Source organism: Bactrocera dorsalis, chromosome 6 (assembly GCF_023373825.1).
Source record: "Bactrocera dorsalis isolate Fly_Bdor chromosome 6, ASM2337382v1, whole genome shotgun sequence".
Classification (NCBI taxonomy): Eukaryota; Metazoa; Arthropoda; class Insecta; order Diptera; family Tephritidae; genus Bactrocera; species Bactrocera dorsalis.
In genome coordinates, this window is record NC_064308.1 from 36,669,563 (window position 1) to 36,684,304 (window position 14,742).

Below are 14,742 nucleotides of genomic sequence, written 5' to 3' on the forward strand. Positions count from 1 at the left end.
TTATTTTTCCAATTAATAACATAAAATTAAATAACGCGCCATACATATTCGTGAATCGGAATTAAAAACGAATTATTTAAGACAATTCCCGTGAAAATTGGTGCACGTTTTCGGAAAAGCCGCTCTGCTGAACATTTACCGTATATAATATTGCTTATACTATGTTCAGACCGACACTTAATCATACGATTTCGGCTTTTGAATAGATTATCCCACTAATCTTAAAAAATTATCAAGATTTCGCCATACAAAAATGACAGTTCCAAATCTCTTCATTGAAATGATTTGAAACTGATCCACGCAAAATCTCTCTGTGCGACTCTTATTTTGCGCCATCTATTTGTCAACATTGGAAATCTCTTACATTATCACAGCTGATTTAGACACTACAAAGGGGAAAAAATGTAAACAAACAAATTTTTTTCAAGCAATGAATCTAATTTCACCTGAAAATCAACTTAACAAATGAAAAAATGCATCCACTATTTTTATTATATGGAAAATATTTGAAAAAGACGGCTTTTATTACAAAATACTATATGACAATGTTTTCTTTTGATAAATATTAAGCGATGTGACTTCATGAATGACAATAACAGCTGTTTTTTGATCTTTCTAACGGCAGTGAGAACACTGTTGGGTTATGAAATGATTAAATGTAATCTAATCTTTGAATTTTTCGCTCTGAACATAATATTATTTGCTTAATAAATTTATACAAGAAAATATCCATATGCATGAATAGAGGAATTTTTGCGAAAAAAAGCGGAATTTCAGCGAATTGCCTTATCATCACATGGCAGCGCTCCATTTCGTCGTAATTTTTGGTAAACAAATGAGGTTCAAACAAGTGTAAAATGTAATTTTTAAAATAAAGATTTTTTAGGTAAAAAACCTGTTAAATGTGTAAAATGTGGTTTTATTTAAAAGTTAATAGTGTAAATTAATTAATTTGAAGTCAAAAATGTGAAAAAAGTGCGTTTAATGTGGTGAAATAGCGTCTTGAAATGGTCCAATTTTGCGATTTTTCGGACTTTAAGGTCGAATATCTCGTAAACTAAGCGTTTGCGGACCCTATAACCCTATATATTTTTTAATCAGGAGGACTTCCTCTTTCCAACGGTACCTTCAGATCGCGGCGCCAAAGTAATCGGAATTGTGCCAAAAAAAACACACGGGTTAATATAAACAAATACATGAATTGTTTACTATTTTATTGTCAAATAAGCGTAAGTCAAATAATTAGTTCACTTTGTTGAATACACTTTGGGAAATATGATATAAAATGGAATCCGGAAAGTTGTCATAAAATGCTAAAGAGAAGTTGCCAGTAATCAGCAACAAACGTTTTAACGTCTGAACTCATATGTAGTATGTTCTTTCTCTCCATTGTCTTATGAAGCAATAAAGGTCGAATTTTTCAATTCAGTTCAACAAAATTTTTTGAAGTGTTAGTATATTCGTTGGAGCATTATTGGTTGGAAATTTTGTGTGGGCTCACAAATATTATAAAATTACGCCATTACTAGCTGTATTGAAACAAAACAAAAACCGGTGGCATAATTCCGAGACATAAAGTATATAAGTGTTATTTGAAGATACACAGTGCAAACCCCACATTTCTTAGTGCACGTTGTCCGGGTGTTGTCTTTTCGCGGTAGATGTGCTGTCTCATTCGTTCGTTTATTCTCTTATTCGCCTTGTTCGTCGTAATTGTACGTTGCTTACGGCACGATTAACATAATTTATTTTACGGATTGATTTACTTTATTTATTGTTTTTGTAAATCCTTGCTGCAGCAATAGTGGTAATATAACATGCTATTTGTTACTTATTTTTTAAATTAAATTATTATCGGGGAAAAATTTATTTGATGCTGAAAATAAAACTGAAAAAGCAATTAGAAATATTGTGCCCAACTGAGAAAAAATATACACATATATAAATTGCATGCTATTCGAGTGGTGTGGGTACGGTCGAAGTTTATATGTAGTTAAAATTATACATAAAGTTTAGTCGTTTTTATTTCCTTAAAAAAGTTTTATAAGTCATCAAATTATAGGGACAAAGCATATGCTAGTAAATGATTAAATTAAGTAAAATGGATTTTCGTATACAAATATCGTCATATCTTAGGTATCATATAATTGATATCGAAGAAATAATAATAAATTTCGGAGGCAATAATTATATTTTCTCTGAACTTTATTTAGGCATCAATATATCTCATATTGGTAATTTTGTGTTGAATACTATTAAAAAATTTTGATACTAGTTTTGCGAATATTGTACGGCTTGTTTCGTCTGAAATGTTCTTTATATACATACATATATGATATAAATATTGGGTAATGTCACACTTTCACTTTTTATGTTCATTGACAAAAATATTTGCCTCATATTTAAATAAGTGAACCCTCATTGTGTAACATTGTCTATTAATTTTTGGAGAAAACTTTTTCGAAAAAAAAAAAAAATTTAAACAGCTTTTTTATATAATATAATATGTAAATGTATATTATTTTTATCGTAAAATTGGGCTGGTATTTACAAAAGCATCGGGGAATGTTTAGTTTAGTATCCCATTTTGAAGAGGTTTTGCGCAAAGGGGGAGGGGGCTGGCGGCTTGCTACCCCCCTCATTTGAAAGGTAATGAATGGAGCTTTTGAATAATAGCACCCTTACCCTCCAGTTGAAGAACCAAGATAACCCAACCAACCATTTATACAAGACCCCCTAAATAATAAAATTGGGTTTTCATCGCGCGATTTTTTATTCCAAATTTTCATTATACTTTCAGTATAATATATTACATTGAAACAAGCGCCGCAGTATATAAGACCTACCATTTTGATTCGTTGGGTTATTACTGTCTTCCTTTTTTTTCTTAGTCGTTTGACCGTTCATATTCAGTAATTTTGCTTACATTTCAAGGAACAGTATAACACGTAATTGAAAGCTGTTTTATTTATTAAATTGTACATAAAATTACAACTTAAAATTCATAATTTATCATTAATTCAATTAAATATATTTCAAAGGATGTGTGTGTGTGTTAAATTGGTTAAATTTTTTGCAAGCAGTGCAACAAAAACGATTATTTAACGAGAAAACTCGATTCTCGAGTAGAATCGGAATCGAGTTTACCATCCCTACTGGCCGCCGTCGCGTACAATCAGATCCAAATCTACAAAACTTAGATTCATCACTCCAGAGAACGTTCTTCCAAAAAGAAAGTGGTTTGTTGATGTGGGCTCGTGCGAATGAAAGGTGCGCCTCCAAGTTCTTCTTAGAAACAAACGGTTTCTTCTGTGAAATGCATCCACGTAGTCCGCCTTCATTCAAACGACGTCTGATCGTTTTAGATGAAACCTCCATTCCGTATACTACATAAACTTCGGTTTTAATTTGTTTAGAGCTATTGAATGGGTCGTTTTTTGAAATCCAAAGAATTAGATTGTCTTCTTTAGAGGTGGTTTTGCGAGGCCTTGGAGCTTGCTTGCTTGCAGCTCCAGGATTTTCCCGACAGCCCATTGCACACCATTAATGCTTTTGTCGCTGTGACCAAGGTCAGGTCAACATGCTGCTTCCACCGCAAAGTAGAATCCAGCGTGAGACCAAGATATTTGACCTTGTTGGTCATCTCTGTCTCTCTACCCCCAAGTATAAGGTTCCTGAGACCGGCTAGGGACCTACGTCTCGTGAACAGGACTACGGTTGTCTCAGAGGAGTTGATACTCAATTCAACCCGACTACACCACCCCTTTGCCAGGTTTAAACCTTTTTGTATTAGGTCGCAAAGAGTGTCCTCAAATTTGCCTCTGGCTATAATCAAAATCTCGTCTGCATATCCCTGGCAGCGGATCCAATTGTCGCTTAGCAGTCCTAATAGGTCGTTCACGACAAAACTCCATAGCGGCGGTGATAGTACACCCCCTATGGGCAGCCTCTTATTGTGCCAAGACGAATCCTTGTATCTCCTACTGTGGTTTTAGCAATTCTGGTAACGTAGAACGGCCTCTATCCATCTACACACCGGTGCTGCCACATTCCTTTTCTCCAGTGCCCTGTGTGCACTCTTGTGAGACGTGTTGTCAAAGGCAGCTTCGATATCCCTGAAGGCGCATAGCATCACTTCCCCTCAGAGGTTAACTGGTACAGAGCAGTGTTGGTCGATCTGCCCGCTCTGTATGCATGCTGAGCAGCATGCAAGGGTGCACTCTTCAGCGCCTTCGACCTTATTTGACCATGATTTGTAATCTTTTCCATTCTTTTAAGTAAGAAGGAAGTTAGACTAATTGGCCTGAAAGATTTAGCCAGAAAATGGTCTTTCCTTCCTACTTTGGGTATGAAGATCACCTTAGCGGTCCTCCATAATTCGGGGATGTACGCCATTGCGAGGCCCTCCCTCAACAGTCGAACAAGGTATGGCAGCAGAACCTGCTCCCCCTGTTGTAAAAGCGCTGGAAAGATGTCATCCACTTCCGGAGACTTGAATTTCTCAAACAAGGCCATTGCCCACTTTATCGAATCCGCAGTATATAATTGCTTAGCGATCATCCATTCCGAGCGAGATGGCCTGTGTTCGATCATGGGTACACACTTGTTTTCCCGAATTGTTTCCGGGAAGTGCGCCCGCAGAAGTTCCGTAGCTCTATCTTCTGCGCTGGTCGTAAATGTCCCGTCGCTTCGTTTGATTGCTAGTACTGTGTCAATCTTGCCTATGGCCAGTGCCTTATGCAGCCGAGCTGCTTCTGGAGTGGAGGTGACATTTTCACAGAATCTCCTATAGCTTGCCTGCTCTGCAGACTTAATCTCCGTATTATGAGGTTGGCCCTAAATTCCTCCCCTCTGGGGGTGCTGTGGATGCCTCCTCTGGAAAATAGGGTGATGCCAGGACGAAGCCTCTGGGGGTGCTGTGGATGCCTCCCCTGGAAAATAGGGTGATCCCAGGACGAAGCCTGTGCCTTCAAAGTCACTGGTTTGCACCGCCACCAGATCCTTGGTCAGGAACTCTGAAATGCGGAAAAGTCATTATTATTCCTAACTACTACACAAGTTCTAGGTCACTCGCTAGAGAGATCCCAGATTACCTTCTAGAGGTCTTTAACCTCCCTTTGTAGACCCGAAGTGAACCTGCTCGTTATGACAGCCGAAGCTGCCGCCGCGTGGTGCAGGTTCACCTGGGGACTCATGTTCACGGCCATTATAATATTGGTTCGATGAGGGGCGATGCTGCCTTTTACAGCATCGGCATATCTGCGCCACCCCTCCTCCACCCGGTGCGGAGGTTTGGCCTCCGGCTATCTTCGTCCTACTGCCCTTCAACCTTTTAGAGCTGCAGCTGCGCTGATTGCATTTTCCATTCCGTTGTCCGTGACCGTTGTCCTAGGTTATTGCCTTGTTGGGTTGTTTGTTGTTGCTGTTGATTTTTTGTTGTTTTCCATCTTTCCATCCAACACAAAAAACAGTTCAACGCGAAACCAGTTCTTGTCATTATTAGTTTGAGTGCATGTGTGAACAAAAGTTAAATATTCAATAAAAGTTATTTTGGCACTGTTTTAATTAGCTGAATTTTTGAAAATTAAATGCAAATATCTCAAAGATCATAGGTCAGCGGCAACTATATACAGTGACTCACATTGAAAGTCGGGCAGGCGCAAAACAAAATTTCTACTTATAATAAAACTGTAATAAAAAGAGATATTCAACTCAATCTTTTTTTATTTTATTAAATAAAGTCTTACTGTTAAAAAACAACAAAATTATATATTCAAAGTAACATAAAATTTAACGCATTTAACAAAAACTGTGCTAAGGCCATATTTTGGCCTCACATTGAAAGTCGGGCAAACTGTATTTCTAGAAATGTAAATGTTCCGTTATATCGACTCGAAATTTCACTATAAGCCTGAAGATTTGTCATTTGAATATCGTAAGCCATTCAGTGAAGTTTAAGTGAGTATTTTTTTTTAAATTTCGCGAAAAATTAAACAGTCTACTTTGGTTGAGCGCAATTTAGTCATATATCACCATTTACAAGGAAAAACGGAGCGTGAAATAGCAAATTTTGTGAAGAAAAGCAAGTCCACAGTTCACGATATTATTACTAGATATAATCGAAATGGATTGGTTTCAAATAAGCAGCGCGAGTCCAAACCTAAGAAATTATCAACCAGAGATGAGAACTTTATTTTAAGAGAAACAAACAAAGGCCTTTTACTTCTGCACCCAAACTAGCTGCAATGGTCGAAGAATCTTCTGGTACTAAGGTTAACCCAGAAACTATAAGAAGATTATTACGAAAAAATGAGTTACATGGTCGAGTAGCAAGAAAAAAGCCCCTAATTAGCAAAAAAAATCAACATGATCGACTTGAATTCGCTCGAAAATTTATGGATAAAGATTTCTCATATTGGAAAACTGTAAATATTGACAATAATAACGTTTCTATAATTCTAAGGTCGATTTTTAGGTATTATTTACAGACGAGAGTACGTTTAATTTATTCGGATGTGATGGAAGAGGTAAAGTGTGGCGTAAAGTAAATCAAGAACTTGATGCTAAAAATTTAAGGAAAACAGTAAAGCACGGTGGTGGCTCAGTAATGGTCTGGGGGTGTATGGCAGCTTCAGGAGTTGGAAATTTACATTTTATAGATGGCATAATGAACAAATATGTATATTTGGCGATTTTGAAGACTAATTTGAAAGAAAGCGTGCAAAAACTTGGTATTGAAAGCAACTTTCAGTTTTATCAAGACAACGACTCAAAACATTAGGCGCTTTTTTTTTTTGTTGCAATATCTTTTTATTTATTGAATCTGCTTTTTGTTTTGAAAGCCTAACAATAAGTAATAAAATCTTAAACCTATTTAAAACTATACACGCTCAAGCAAATGATTGAGCTGTTTTGGTGATACATTGCTCCTCAGTACGCGGGCATATCTCTTCTTTTAAGGCGTGTTTGATTGCAGGAATGTACCAAAGCATTAGCCAAAGGGTTTGGGTGATCACGGAGTTTACATATATATTTAATTCTGCTGTCTTCTACTTCTTTCCTTACCATAGAAATACCAAGGTCTTTATGGATATTCTCATTACGCATGTACCATGGTGAACACGTGATTGATCTAAGCATTTTTGATTGGAACCTTTGTATTATGTCTATATTAGTTGCACAGGTCGTACCCCACAGTTGAATGCCATACATCCAAATCGGCTTTATGACCGCATTATATAAAAGCACTTTGTTGTCTAGGCTAAGTTTGGAGTTTTTATTTAATAGCCAATTTAAATTTGCAGCTCTTATCTTCATGCAAGTTATTTTTCCACGTAAGTCTTCTATCTAGGTGAATACCAAGATAGGTTACTTCATTCGCTTGGGGTACTAAAATATTGTTAATTTTTATTGCCGGACACATTTTTGGTCTAAGCGAAAATGTAACATGCTTACACTTTTGTTCATTTACCTTTATACGCCAGTTAGCTAGCCATTCTTCGACAAACTTTAAGTGCTCGGCTAATATTCTTGATGCTATTATGTGGCATTTGTTACGGCTCACTATAGCTGTGTCATCCGCAAAAGTAGAAGTTAATACATTGTTAGCTGTTGGAAGATCTGCTGTATATATGATGTATAGTGTTGGGCCTAGAACACTGCCCTGGGGTACACCAGCCCTTATCTGTCTTTCATCAGATATGAAATCTCCCACTTTTACCATAAATTTTCTATTTTTTAAATACGATTCCAATGTTTTATATAATTTTGAAGGTAGAATATTTTTAATCTTGTATCAAAGGCCCTCATGCCATACCTTATCAAACGCCTGAGCCACGTCTAGAAATATAGCTGAACAGTACTCTCTGTGCTCAAATGCTTTTCTTATTTCGTTAGTAATTCTATTTACTTGCTCAATCGTGCTATGTTTTTCACGAAACCCAAATTGGTGCGTTGGTATTATATTATTTTCGTGGAGGAAAGGAGTCATCTTTGATAGTAACAATTTTTAATTTTTCAAATATCTTAGAAAGACAGGATAGAAGACTGATTGGTCTGTATGAAGACGGCTGTGTTAAGTCTTTCCCAGGTTTGTCTATCAAGATGACCTGCGACTTTTTCCACGAATTTGGATAGTGTCCGAGATTAAGAATTGCATTGAAGAGCAAAGAGAGCACCTTTACGGCAATATTTGGTAACTCAACTAGCATTTTAGGGGTAATATTATCATGTCCCGGTGATTTTTTGGGGTTAAGCTCTTTTATTATTCTAGTAGCTTCAGAAGTAGAAGTCCTAATAGACACATGCGACTCTTTTTCGGTATTGGGCAAGGTTGGCAACTCAAAGTTTTTCTTTGGGCAATTGGGTTGAAATACCTTTTCTAGGTGATTTGCAAAGCAATTTGCCTTATCCTCATCACTACGTGCCCAATTACCATTCAACTGTCTTAGAGGCATGTTGGAATCTACTGGTGGCTTGAAAGACTTTTGTGCTTTCCAAAGAGAGTTTTGCTTGCGAGAATTCGGACACAGTTTCTTTGTATAATTTTCAGTGTTGTGTTCCTCATCGCATTTAAGCAGATTTCAGTTGAAGCAGAGTTGAAGGGGATCGATTTAACTGCCATTCCCGCCTAGCTCGCCTTTTCTCATTTACAAGTTTCTCTATTTCATTATTGGTGATCTTTCTAAAACCAACTGGTTTGTTATTTCTTTTTGGTGTTGCCAATACAGCTGCATTAGTTATTACGTCATTAATTTTTCTTATATTTTCATCAATGTCTCTTCCTGTATTTAACGGGTGATTTTTTTGAGGTTAGGATTTTCATGCATTAGTATTTGACAGATCACGTGGGATTTCAGACATGGTGTCAAAGAGAAAGATGCTCAGTATGCTTTGACATTTCATCATGAATAGACTTACTAACGAGCAACGCTTGCAAATCATTGAATTTTATTACCAAAATCAGTGTTCGGTTCGAAATGTGTTTCGCGCGCGTGTTTTGTTCAGCGATGAGGCTCATTTCTGGTTGAATGGCTACGTAAATAAGCAAAATTGCCGCATTTGGGGTGAAGAGCAACCAGAAGCCGTTCAAGAACTGCCCATGCATCCCGAAAAATGCACTGTTTGGTGTGGTTTGTACGCTGGTGGAATCATTGGACCGTATTTTTTCAAAGATGCTGTTGGACGCAACGTTACGGTGAATGGCGATCGCTATCGTTCGATGCTAACAAACTTTTTGTTGCCAAAAATGGAAGAACTGAACTTGGTTGACATGTGGTTTCAACAAGATGGCGCTACATGCCACACAGCTCGCGATTCTATGGCCATTTTGAGGGAAAACTTCGGACAACAATTCATCTCAAGAAATGGACCCGTAAGTTGGCCACCAAGATCATGCGATTTAACGCCTTTAGACTATTTTTTGTGGGGCTACGTCAAGTCTAAAGTCTACAGAAATAAGCCAGCAACTATTCCAGCTTTGGAAGACAACATTTCCGAAGAAATTCGGGCTATTCCGGCCGAAATGCTCGAAAAAGTTGCCCAAAATTGGACTTTCCGAATGGACCACCTAAGACGCAGCCGCGGTCAACATTTAAATGAAATTATCTTCAAAAAGTAAATGTCATGAACCAATCTAACGTTTCAAATAAAGAACCGATGAGATTTTGCAAATTTTATGCGTTTTTTTTTAAAAAAAAGTTATCAAGCTCTTAAAAAATCACCCTATATTTTGCAATCAATATTGATGTGGGTGCTGATATACTTTCTATATTTCAACCAGTTAGTTTTATGTGATGTTAGAGAAACTTTCGGCTCAAATATCATGGGCTGTTCGTATAACTTTATTAGTACAGGAGAATGATCAGATGATAAGTCTGTACATGTATCAGCTGTCATAAGCGTTCTATCTATATTTTTGACTACAGCAAAATCTATTAAGTCTGGTATTTTTCTTCTATCACTGGGCCAGTATGTCGGCTTACCAGGAGATATTATATCCAGCTTATTATGCTTATTCATAATAGTGTAGTACAACTGTCGTCCTTTCGGATTAATAAGACGCGAGCCCCAGTACGTGTGTTTTGCGTTATAATCTCCACCTGCTAGAAATTTTTGACCTAGTGTTCCAAAAAAGTCTTTAAATTCGATTTCTGTAATTTTAAAACGAGGTGGACAGTATATAGCAGTAAGGTTTAAGTCACAACCCCGATTTTTGAGTAAAATTGTTGTAGCTTGTAACTGTGGAGTAGCATGCGATTCTAGGGCATAGTGGTTTAAACGATTTCTAATCAACACTGCCGTGCCACCATGCGCTTTTCCATCTGGATGATTTGTGACATAGACTCTAAATCCAGGAATATTGAAATTATTTTTATTTGTTAAATGAGTTTCTGATATAAGCATTACATCAATATTCTTTTCAGACAGAAATCTGATAATCTCTAATTTATGTTGGTTAACAAAGTTGGCATTCCATATACAGATATTTAGTAAGCTCATTTTTTACTTAATAAATTTTGCAGCATTTGATTTTGTGATTTTATTAAATCTTGGATCATGTTTTGCATGGTAGACATAAATTGTGTCATACACTGTGTAAGATTTATAATCATAGTTTCAATACCTCCATTTGGAGGATTTTGCGGCAGTTGCATTTGCACAGTGTTGCCTTTCACTACCTTTGCATAGCTTCCTTGCATATTATTATTGATAGAAGTAATAGGATTTGAACTTTTCTCTGAGGTTGCTATAATTTCATTACGGGGTGTTTGTAACATTTGGTTACGACGTGCTTGAATGCCCTGTGACAACTTTGATTTCAAATCTTTATATACAGGACAACCCCTGTAGTTAGCAGTGTGATTTCCTCCACAATTGCTGCATTTTTTATTCATTCATGATGTAAGAAGTTGGTTGTTATATAACTGCCCAAAAGTAATCAAAACTCCAGCACAAAGCCCGAACCTCAATGCAATTGAACATTTGTGGGACGAATTAGGACGCAGGATGCAGAACAGGATGTGCGCATCGAAGGAGCAGTTGAAAAATGCTTTATAAGAGGAGTGGAACAAGCTGAGTCCGAATGTGTGCAAAAATGTGGTTGAATCAATGCCGAGAAGACTGCAAGCAGTAGAAAATCAAAAGGATGGAGCCACAAAATACTAAAAATTATTTTTTTGTATGTAAACTTTTAAATACTTATGTATTATTTCATACCGAAAGTGGGAAGGAAGGATTACTCGCTGGCCAAATCTTTCAGGCCGATCAGCCTGACCTCCTTCCTACTGAAAACTATGGAGAAGATAATAGATTATCATTTAAGGTCTAACGCGCTGAGGGACGCACCCCTGCATGCAGCTCAGCATGCATACAGAGCTGGCAGATCAACTAATACAGCTCTGTACCAGTTGACCTCCGAGATAGAGAGTTCGCTGGAGAAAGGGGAAATCATGCTATGCGCCTTCTTGGATATTGAAGGAGCTTTTGACAACACTTCTCATAGAAGTGTAGCAATGGCACTGGAAGGTAGGAATGTGGAAGCACCGGTGCGTAGATGGATAGAGGCGGTACTCCGCACTAGGATTGCTGAGACTACTGCAGGGGGTACTAAGATTCGCCTAGGCACAACAAGGGGATGTCCGCAGGGTGGTGTACTATCGCCCCTGCTATGGAGCCTTGTCGTGGACGACCTGTTAGCATTGCTAACCGTCAACGGCTTTCGCTGCCAAGGATATGCGGACGATATAGTAATCATAGCGAAAGGCAAATTCGAGGACACTCTCTGTGACCTGGTGCAACGAGGGCTAAATCTGGCTAAGGAGTGGTGCAGGGGAGTTGATCTGAGCATCAACCCCTCGAAAACAACCATCGTCCCGTTCACGAGGCGTAGATCCTTACCCGGGCTTAGGAACCTCACACTTGGGGGCAGAGTGATTGAGATGACCAACAATGTTAAATATCTCGGTCTCACTCTGGATTCCACTTTGCGGTGGAAGCAGCATGTGGACCAACCATGGTCAAGGCGACGAAGGCTCTAATGGTGTGCAATCGACTGGCAGGCAAATCCTGGGGTTGCAAGCCAAGGATTGTCAGGTGGTTGTACACCATGATTGTGCGACCGATAGTGACATATGGAGCGGTGTCCTGGGCCTCTGTTGCGGCACAGGCCTCGGTGGTGGTGAGACTATCGAGGCTTCAACGGCTAGCATGCGTTTGCATGACGGGCGCGATGCGGTCCTGCCCAACAGCGGCGCTGGAGGTCCTGATGGATCTCACACCGCTCCACATTGTGATCGGCCAAGTAGCCAAGCATTCACTTCTGCAAATAACGTCAGAGGGATGCGGCAAAGGGAAAATAATCTCGTCCCAGAGGATGGAGGTGATAGGTGCCAATAATCCAATTGCCCTCTTCCCGAAGGACGGGACTACTAAGATAATTAACTTCACGAGGAAATTCAAGGTTACCCTTGGTAGCAAGAGCGAGTGGAATGACTCCACTCTTGAGCTGTTGCTGAGGGACAGTACACTGAAGTGGTACACCGACGGCTCGAAGACGTCGGAAGGTATTGGTGCAGGGATCGCGGGCCCACGCGCAAGGTTATCCATACCGATGGGTCGATTCCCCAGTATCTTCCAGGCCGAAGTCCTAGCCATAAGTCGGTGTATAGAGATAAACCTCCACCGCGGCTATCGTAATGAGAGAATAACCATACTCAGCGATAGCCAAGCGGCACTAAAAGCAATCTCGGGCTACGATATCAAATCGCTGCTAGTGAAGGAGTGCAGGGAACGGCTAAACAGCCTAGCGGAATTGAATCAGGTGCACCTAGTTTGGGTACCGGGTCATAGAGGCATAGCCGGAAACGAACTGGCTGACGAGCTTGCCCGCTCTGCAGCATCCACAAGTATGGTAGGGCCCGAACCATTCACCGGGGTGGGCCCCCACACGATAAAGGAACTGCTCCGTAAGGAGGAAAGAGAGGGCAGAGAAGGTCATTGGCAACGGGCGCAGGGCATGCGGCATGCCAAGTTGCTGATGGGGGGGTACAACCTCAAAAGGTTCAAATCCATAATAAACCTCCCTAGGATCAAACTCAGGCTCTTGGTCGCATTTTACACCGGCCACTGCAAGTTGAAAAGGCACTTGTTCAACTTGGGACTTGCCTCTTGCTCCAATTGCCGGTTCTGCGACAGAGAGCCTGAAACCCCGGAGCACCTGCTGATCGATTGCATCGCAGTCTGTAGACGCAGGTCTAAGGCCCTTGGAAACCCATTTCCGGATAGGGATCACATCGACTCACTAGCTCCCAGCAAAATACTGGAATTTATCGATTTGTTGGGGCTTGGTGAGTCTTTGTGAGCTAGGAGAGGGCACAATAGACCCAAGGTCGCAGTGCATACCTCAAGTAATTCTATTGTCTATTGTCTATGTATTTTACGTCTTGCCCAAACGAGGCCAAAATATGGCCTTAGCACAGTTTTTGTTAAATGCGTTAAGTTTTATGTTACTTTGAATATATAATTTTGTTGTTTTTTAACAGTAAGACTTTATTTAATAAAATAAAAAAAGGTTGAGTTGAATATCTCTTTTTATTACAGTTTTATTATAAGTAGAAATTTTGTTTTGCGCTTGCCCGACTTTCAATGTGAGTCACTGTATATATTTTCTTGTCCTGAAGGACCTCCTCTGTTGTTGCTCTAACGGATATCTAATCTCTGTTAGGATGATAAGGATTATCTAAGTTGCCGTCGACGTCATCTTAGTCGGAGGCTTCCTCCGCGTGCTGTTTCGACAGGGTTTAGAAGGGTGTTAGTTATGAGTGGGGTTGGCGGGGCAAGCAAAGAGGTGGCCATGCGGAGACTCAGGAGAGGACCTCCTCTATCCGTACATACCCACTTTAACCCCGAAATCGGGGGATGTTTTTCTAAAATTTACCCATATCAAGTGTTATTGGTAGCAGAAAAAATATTGGAAAAAAAAAGTCATATAAATATTACAAAAACAAAGGCAAACAAATATATTTAAAAAATTCGGAAGACAAAAAAATTTAATCAAAATTTTTTACATTAAAAAATATTTTCCTTAAGGAATTAATAGAAAAACCTCTGAGCACATTGTAGTGCATTCTTTATCGTCTAATACAGTTGCACATCTTATAGGCATAAACCTAATTCTTCTTCTTCTTAATTGGCGTAGACACCGCTTACGCGATTATAGCCGAGTTAACAACCGCGCGCCAGTCGTTTCTGGCGCCAATTGGATTTTCCAAGCGAAGCTAGGTCCTTCTCCACTTGGTTCTTCCAACGGAGTGGAGGTCGAATACTTTCAGAGCTGGAGTGTTTTCGTCCATTCGGACAACATGACCTAGCTAGCGGAGCCGCTTGTTTCAATTCGCTGAACTATGTCAATGTCGTCGTATCTCTCATACAGTTCATCGTTCCATCGAATGCGATTTTCGCTGTGGTCAACGCGCAAAGGAACATAAATCTTTCGCAGAATTTATCTCGAAAATTCGCAAAGTCGACTCATCAGTTGTTGCCATCGTCCATGTCTCTGCACCATATAGCATGACGGGAGTAATGAGTGACTTATAGAGTTTTGTTTTCGTTCGTCGAGAGAGGACTTTACTTTTCAATTGCCTACTCAGTCCAAAGTAGCACCTGTTGGCAAGAGATATCCTGCGTTGGATTTCGAAGCTGACGTTGTTGTTGGTGTTATTGCTGCTTCCACGATGGACGAAA

General features: G+C 39.4%; 1 protein-coding gene across 22 annotated transcripts in view; it reads left to right on the forward strand.

Annotated features, from left to right (window-relative positions):
- The window catches only part of LOC105226621 (plasma membrane calcium-transporting ATPase 3), a 529,385-nt gene that overhangs the window by 26,120 nt on the left and 488,523 nt on the right, over positions 1-14,742 (forward strand). For 12 of the 22 annotated variants that reach the window (XR_007423222.1, XR_007423221.1, XM_049460171.1 and 9 more), the window contains exon 1: positions 1,463-1,807. The exons of 3 other annotated variants lie outside the window; for them this stretch is intronic. The gene's annotated coding sequence lies outside the window, so the exon portion shown is untranslated. Of the gene's footprint in view, positions 1-1,374; positions 1,808-14,742 lie in introns of those variants that run through there. 7 more of the 22 variants (XM_049460160.1, XM_049460166.1, XM_049460162.1 and 4 more) reach the window with 6 other exon arrangements.